Source organism: Salmo salar, unplaced genomic scaffold (genome assembly GCF_905237065.1).
Source record: "Salmo salar unplaced genomic scaffold, Ssal_v3.1, whole genome shotgun sequence".
Classification (NCBI taxonomy): Eukaryota; Metazoa; Chordata; class Actinopteri; order Salmoniformes; family Salmonidae; genus Salmo; species Salmo salar.
In genome coordinates, this window is record NW_025550512.1 from 8,909 (window position 1) to 17,816 (window position 8,908).

Below are 8,908 nucleotides of genomic sequence, written 5' to 3' on the forward strand. Positions count from 1 at the left end.
GGTGCGGTATCTGTCATCGGTGATAGGTGAAGAGGAGACGGGGAGTCTTTGAAGTTTTCAGACATAAAAGGCGCAAATAAACGCAAATGTATCCTTTCAGCTACTCACATGGAATTAGGGAAGGGGATGGAAGTTGGCCTCCACACAGCAGCCACACCCAATCACTCTGACGGCGGAAAAGAGTTCAGTGTCTCCGCTCTACTGGGACCGAAGTTAGGGCATTAAGTGGGAAAGGAGGGAAAAGTCTTTCATCTGCCTCAGCTACTTCTCACCCGTTTTTTTTTTTAACAATGAACAATGCTGAAACAAAACAAAGACAAAACTGGCAAAGAGAGCGAGAGAAGTTTTGCCACCTTCGCGAATCGATACGACAGAACGGGAGAAGTTTGAGATTGTTCCGAAAAAGTGGGGATGATGTCGACTGACTGGCTGTGCGATATCTTCACTGTATAAAAAAAAATAGAATAGAATAGAATGATCCTATATGGATCATTTACAAGGGTAGGAGTAATAGTACTCCTATGAACCGCTGAACTGCCTCAACTCAGGGTAGAGAATCACACAGAGACAGTTATCAGAAGTGGTGGAGACGAGAGAGGCCCTATAGACCACACATCATTATTTCAAGCGACGCACTTCACTAAATGATCTCTAACAGCCAAAAGAGAAATAGAGGATGTAGAGATTCTAAAGAACCAGAGATTTAAAAATGAACGGTCAAAAGGAAAGGATTTGTCTTTCGTGTTCCTCCAACTTGTGAGCAGAAAGGAGCACTCTTACGTAAAGAGTTTAGGAGACAAATTGCTTTTAGGACAAAGTGTTGGTGAGAATGAAAAAAAAACAACGGGTGAATATTTAATAGGTGGCCACAGTCTCCTCACAAACAAATCAATATGGTGATGCAGAATGAACGGTGGGAGGAAGGACTGACGCAGGCAGTAGTGGCATATAGAGGCAGGAGAGGAGGGGTACTAGTCAGCCGTACTCCTTCAGTTTAGGAACATCCTGACATTTGGGAAGGTTAAGGGATTGTAACTGTCTGTCTGTGTCAATCACCTGGCTCAAAGGTCACACCCAGTCTATTTTTCATTAATTATACCCTCAAAATGTCTCCAGGATGCAGTCTGGGTGGACACTGCTGTAACACACTCCTCCCCCCAGAGAGAAGGTTGTGGTCTCACAAGGTCTCAAGTTCTCACTAGCTAAATGGAAAGAGGATCAATTATTTTGCCAATCTGTACTAATTTGTGACCATGGCATGAATAGCATCCTCAAACAATGCATCTAAAATTGCTCAATTTGACCATGCTGCTGTCAAGTCAAGAGGTAGCCTAAGAGGTTCGTTTGAGGTAGCCTAACTGCCGTATTATTTTACTATTTGAGAAGAGGTCTTTGATGTCTTCAATGAGGACAGGAAACATTTCGCTTGTTCATTTCCCATGACGCTGACCTCTGACCTGTTCCAGATTACTAAATGCTTTTCTTGTTACACCTCTAGGAGAAACAAGACTTTACACAACAACAATGGGTCTCTTCCACTCTGGGGCACGATCGCGAGCACACGACTCGACCTGAAGTGGAACAATGGTGTGTCGGTGCACTCAGAGCAGGATGCTGCTCCGCTGTGACAGACCCACCCCTAAAGTAGAGCAGTGGTCTCTTCTGAGGCCCATGAAATAGTAATACCATCCCACTTCAGTCTCCCTGTGAGAGGGGGGGAGGCGGGAGGGGGGGGGGGTCCATTGTCACCGTCCCCCAATATCCCAGAGACTCTAATGGGCAAGACAATAGGGCTGGGCCTAAAAAGGCTTCCCCATGAAAATTTGATCAGTGACTTTGTCTCTCTCGCCTCTCTCCATGTGTGACGGTGTGCGTGTTAAACGACTACAGGGACAAGTAGCCAGCAGCACTCAGAACCCATCTCCCATCCCTCCATCCCCTCCTTTGTTATTCCTTTAGTTCCTTCCTTCATTCATTTCCCAGATCTCATTCTTCGGAGAGTCCTTCCTCTTTCCCCAGGTGTGTCGCTCCCAACCTTCCACAGGACTGCACAGGGAACTGGCTGGAAAATGTTCAGGGCAAATTGGATTAACACCGCAAGACCCCAGGATGGGGCACTTAACACACAGATGCACTTCAGGGAGCTCAGTCAGCCCTCAGAATGATTTGTGACTGAACAAAGAACAGGAGAGAAAGGAGAGAAGAGTCTGGGCAAAGACCACAGAGGTGGTGTAATATGTTCTTTACCGGCAGAGCCATCACCACCAGCCCAAAGTTATCATACTGGAAAAGGCAAAGCGCCCTGAGCACTGGTGGTGTGTTTAGAAGTGTCCGGAAGTGCTTTTGTCTCTCGACTGTGGCTGGTGGGGGCAAATAATGTTTTTGCGTCCGGTCGGCAAAGCTTTCATGTGCTTGCTGATAAAGTCTTGTCCGAATAAAAGAATTGCCTCTGAATTTTAAAGTAATCAAAAAAGTAATACATTTTTTCAAAAGTATCTGTAATCTGATTACAATATTTCTGCTGATAAAGTAACTGATTACAGTTAGTTTTTTTGTAATCTGATTACATGCAATCAGTTACCCCTCAATCATGCATGTGATATACATGCGTTCATTCATACAGTATCAATGGAACCCATGAAATGCACTACCACTGCTCAAAGCCACCTCTTCCCTGACGTCTCCAAGGGAGAAAATGTGTGGTGTGACAGTTATTTATTGGTGAGCTTATTCACTTTACTGCCTCTCCCACCACAAGACTACATCAGCTGCAATACGGCATCTTAGACGACATCGATTCAAATGAACATCAATGCCAGCTGGGATCTGAGGGCCACGGCGTGTGACGATACAGCAAACTAGGGTTACGTCCCAAGTGGCACCCCTTTCCCTAAATAGTGCACTACTTTTGACCCGGGCCCTAGGGCTCTGGTCAAAAGTAGTGCACTAAATAGGGAATAAGGTGCAATTCAGGCCTCAGAGGGTTTCAAATGAGTATTAGGTCTGGGTGGTACATCTCTACATACTGCAGAAAGACCTGTGTTTATATTACTAAAATAATAAAATATCCAGCCCATCTGTTTTTTTGGGGGTTTGTTTTTTGGGATCCTCTGATAATTACCCTCCAAACACTTGTTGTTGTTCTTGTCAACAACTTTCATATTTGCTATGATTTCCTTCTGGACCAGCGAGTGCCACAAATCGATTGGAGAGGTTAATATATTGGCATGAAAACCACGTTGAGTTACAGCAGGAAAGCCTGACCCCAATAAACCTCGAATAAATTCCTGTATTATGCAGCTGTGGCCTGCTGCAACGGAGAGATTCCAGTGGAGAGCTAGCTCATTATGAACCTGTGTGTGTGTGTGTGTCATATATTTTGATTAGGTTTTTATTACTATTCTTAAAATTTCAATAAAGTATTAAAAAAAAATGCTTGCTGTGCCCACACGTCCTTGATCAGTAACATATTATAAAATCTGGAAGGGCAAAGGGCCGAGTAAAAGTTTTTCAAAAGTATAAAAAGTCGAATGATGATTTATAAGCGGAGGCTCAATGCACACCATTGATGAGGTACAGTCTAAATGTATGCACATATTATTTTAGTAAGAAGTTTCATTTAACCGCTCTCTTGTCCTCGGCACTATTTTAACTCCTCGTTTATTGCCCTTCTACTCAGTATTTCTCAGGAAATAAAACTCCCCAGTAAACGTTATGACAGAGCCATATTGGTTTCATTTAGTTTCATTTGTTCATTTATTTCACAGCAGCAGCGATGTTCTACCATGGATTACCCCTCTATACGCTTTTAATTGTTTCTTCACGGTCCGTGTGGAAATAACGTACGGAGGTGAGGTTTCTTTTTATAGATCTCACGCTAATTAGGGACGGGGCAATTATTCACGGGGGTATCACGCCTGACAGGTCGCAAACAATGACATTACGTTGGGGAAACGCTTCAGCCGATCGATACCGTAGAACAACCAAATGAAGTCAAAGGATCGGGGAAACAAAGTTTTCCCTAAACGCAGAGCTAGAGACAGTCTACTCTACAGAGGCCAGGTGTCAAGAGAGACGACACACTCCGCACACTTAACAGGCCTGAGTTCCTCCTCCCTCTCTGGGGCTCTCATCACATGGAGGAGTGATATTCCGTAGGGGTGGAGGGGAGGGAAGGAACTCTGTACTGTTCCATAGGAATGGGTTTATGGAAATGGGGGTTAACCGGAGCGCCGGGAACGTCCTCTGATAGAGAATCTATGAGGCGCTGACATGGCGAGGGTGAACCTGTGTTACATGAGAGGGGGTCACCGTGCGCCCTAATCACGGACGTGACATGACATGCTGTAGGTTGGCCCCTCCGTGTTAAATATTTATGTCAGCTCTGACTGCCGTGCCGCTGCTGCCTTGATGGCTGTCAGATGATCTTGACTCCTCTCTCTCCCTCTCTCCCCAATGCTCACCATTAAAAATGCAATAGAAATTCAAAGGAGAGCAAAAAGGCTGGTTTTATTTCTGACAACAAGCAGGTGCAGTGCTAGAGGAGTTGGGAGATTGACGTATTCCTATATGATGTACAGTAGGTTCTATGTGTGTCAGCACAGATGTAGTTAGGGACTGCTGAATCTCATTCATACATTTAGCCTAAAGCAGGAGCAGTGTCGAGCCCTATGCTGTTCCCCCATCCATGCCATTAAAAAAAAAAGAGCGCGCGATCCCATTACTGCCATCTACATAAAACTAGGGTCACTCAGCAGTTTGATTTGGGGCCAATCAGGATCACCGGAGAGAGGAGACACATCCCCACCACCCAACGACTCTGACAAGTGACGACCCCCAATGATGGGTGTCAAAGATATTCTAATGAATGTCAGAATACATTTCAGAGGGCCGTGCTTCCGCCCCTGCACAAACCACTGGAGTGACCCTCCTTATGGGGCTGCCAAGCCCCCTTTTCACCCCCCTCCAACCCCTCCACCCCACCATGTTCTAGCGGTTTAGAAGATTAATCAATGTCAACGTCTGCTCCCCTTTCCCTTTTGAAGCCAATAAAAAGGAACTAGACTGTCTGGCCATGCCCAACAGAAAATCACTTTGTTCAGTCGCACGGCCGTCTCGGCCCGCCCGCCCCGCTTGTCAAAGCCAAGCGGAAGGGGGGAGGTTGCCTTGCCGGGCCGTAGCCTGAGTCGGAGACTGCCTTCCCTTCCGGAAAGCAGCTCTCAGCTCCAGCTTCGCCCCTGCTTGACCTTTGATATTTGACCAGTCGGGTTGCAAGACACTTGCTCTTTCGAGCTGAAATGTCACTGGGGCATCTTGTCAGCTCTCAGACACCTCGGCCTGACAAGCGATTTTTACTTCTGTGTGCTACAAGGCAGAAAATACAAGGCCATGGCCTTGACGTGAGGCGCACACCAGACTGTCAGATGCGGTAGTCACATTACTGAGTTTCTGCAGACAAAGAAAGAGATGGCTGGACTGGGGCAGAAGTCCCAGTGCTAAGTCACAGTGACTGATCATTATATTCAGTTAGGATGAGCCACAACACAGACAGATAGGCTACGTGGTGGGATCATTGATAAGATGCTGATATGGATACCAACGTACGTATACAGTGCCCATTCAGGATTACAGATCATCCTGAATAACGATGAGTGAGAAAGCTAGACGCAGAAATATCATACCCCCAAGACATACTAACCTTCTCACTCATCATTATTCATGATTCATTCAGGATTATCCGTAATCATTGTAGCATCCACATTAATGTAGAAGTGTTTAGAAACATATTCTATTCCTATTTACAATAAAAGTAACACCAAAATGACACAATACATTATTTACCATTCATTTTTATTGGGCACCAAATAATCTAAAACACAACCAAAACAAACAGCAAATGTATCCAACAAGTTTGTACAGTCTCGAGCTTTACATAGTCATTGCGTGCTAGGAATATAGGACCAAATACTACACTTTTTACTACTTTAATACAGATAAAGTGAATTTGCCCCAATACTTTTGGTCTCCTACAGTTGAAGTCAGAAGTTTACATACACCTTAGCCAAATTCATTTAAAAACTCAGTTTTTCACAATTCCTGACATTTAATCCTCGTAAAAATTCCATGTTTAGGTCAGTTAGGATCACTACTTTATTTTAATGTGAAATGTCAGAATAATAGTAGAGAGAATGATTTATTTCAGCTTTTACTTCTTTCATCACATTCCCAGTGGGTCAGAAGTTTACATACACTCAATAAGTATTTGGTTGCATTGCCTTTAAATTTCTTAACTTGGGTCAAACGTTTCAGGTAGCTTTCCACAAGCTTCCCACAATAAGTTGGGTGAATTTTGGCCCATTCCTCCTGACAGAGCTGGTGTAACGGAGTCAAGTTTGTAGGCCTCCTTGCTCGCACAAGCTTTTTCAGTTCTGCCCACACATTTTCTATGGGATTGAGGTCAGGGGATTTGTGATGGCCACTCCAATACCTTGACTTTGTTGTCCTTAAGCCATTTGCCACAACTTTGGAAGTATGCTTGGGGTCATTGTCCATTTGGAAGACCCATTTGCGACCAAGCTTTAACTTCCTGACTGATGTCTTGAGATGTTGCTTCAATATATTCACATAATTTTCTTTCCTCATGATGCCATCTAGTTTGTGAAGTGCACCAGTCCCTCCTGCAGCAAAGCACCCCCACAACATGATGCTGCCATCTCCGTGCTTCACAGTTGGTGTGGTGTTCTTCGGCTTGCAAGCTTCCCCCTTTCCTCCAAACATAACAATGGTCATTATGGCCAAACAGTTCTATTTTTGTTTCATCAGTCCAGAGGACATTTCTCCAAAAAGTAAGATCTTTGTCCCCATGTGCAGTTGCAAACTGTAGTCTGGCTTTTTTATGGCGGTTTTGGAGCAGTGGCTTCTTCCTTGCTGAGCGGCCTTTCAGGTTATGTCGATATAGGACACGTTTTGATATAGATACTTTTGTACCTGTTTCCTCCAGCATCTTCACAAGGTCCTTTGCTGTTGTTCTGGGATTGATTTGCACTTTTCGCACCAAAGTACGCTCATCTCTAGGAGACAGAACGCGTCTCCTTCCTGAGCGGTAGGACGGCTACGTGGTCCCATATTGTTTATACTTGCGTACTATTGTTTGTACAGATGAACGTGGTACCTTCAGGCATTTGGAAATTGCTCCCAAGGATGAACCAGACTTGTGGAGCTCTACAATTTTTTTTCTGAGGTCTTGGCTGATTTCTTTAGATTTTCTCATGATGTCAAGCAAAGAGGCACTGAGTTTGAAGGTAGACCTTGAAATACATCCACAGGTACACCTCCAATTGACTCAAATTATGTCAATAAGCCTATCAGAAGCTTCTAAAGCCATGACATCATTTCTGGAATTTTCCAAGCTGTTTAATGGCACAGTCAACTTAGTGTATGTAAACTTCTGACCCACTGGAATTGTGATACAGTGAATTATAAGTGAAATAATCTGTCTGTAAACAATTGTTGGAAAAATGACTTGTGTCATGCACAAAGTAGATGTCCTAACTCGACTTGCCAAAACTATAGTATGTTAACAAGAAATTTGTGGAGTGGTTGAAAAACGAGTTTTAATGACTCCAACCTAATTGTATGTAAACTTCTGACTTCAACTATATGTACAAAAAGTGCTGTAATTTCTAAACGGTTCACCCGATATGGATGAAAATACCCTCAAATTAAAGCTGAGTCTGCACTTTAATAGTCATGGTTTGAGTTCAATTCCAAACTTTTGAAGTATACAGTCAAAATAATACAAAATGCAGAGGGCACTGTATACCATGTATAGGCATGCTGAAAACAACCTTTACGGTTTGGTAGACAAGTTGAAATAAACAGATAAAATGGGACGGACTGTTGCGGACATTGGTTCAGGTCAACTGATAAAATGCTACTTATCATTACTGATATTTATAACATTGAACCTGTACTGTAGTTCTCAGATTCTAAGGTCAACATGTTCTTCATACAATATCAACTTGTCTCCTGAGAACCAAGAGGGAACTCTTCTCTTTTTTGGTATCATTCTCTTTCCTATTTATCTGAGCTTCCCCACACCTATCCAGCCCCTTCCCTTATTTATTTTGGCCCTTCTTCCTCTAAAATCAGCATGTTCCCCCTGTTAAGAGTGAGGGGGGGCAGACCAGACCCCCGATTTGACCGCGAGTGACATTGGGCGGTGCGGTGGTGTAGCTAAGGGAGGGGTTGTCAGGGAGGTGAAAGAAGCAGCAGTCACATCATTTCTGGTTTGCGGGGTGGCAACCTGCTCAAAGTTTGCAACTAAATGCTTGTCTTCAGTGGAGCTGACAAGGGAGAAGTGGGGAGCTCAGTGAACCATGGCCGGGCCTGCCAGGAAATGACAGGAATCATTGGCATACATTTCAACCAGCCTGCGCTACCCTATTAAAGTGCCACGTCCCCGCTTTAAAACAGACAGGGAGGAATCCGGCTTTGATAGATAGAGACTAAAATGGCTTATTGATTTTTCTTACCCACTTCTTCTTCCCTTTTCTTTGTTAAGAACTTTGGGGGAAATTACAACCGCCCCAAACGTATCAGTGTCTTTTTAGAATTACGGGAAATGTAAAAAAATGTTTTATTTTTTACATAAAATCAGCAGATGTGTTTATTATTGGTCTTTGAACTGTAAATGAATGAGTAAAATAAGAATATCTCCCATTCAATCATCCAGTACAACCAACAGGTTAGGCACTGCAACTAAAGGCCTTTAATACAATAAGTCATGGATTCTGCAGTACATAACTATAGGCCTGGGTTGCACTTTCTGATCAATTATTTTGACGATTGCTTAAATAATATAACGTACAAGGCTTTCAAACGGTACCCTATTCCATAAATGTTTATT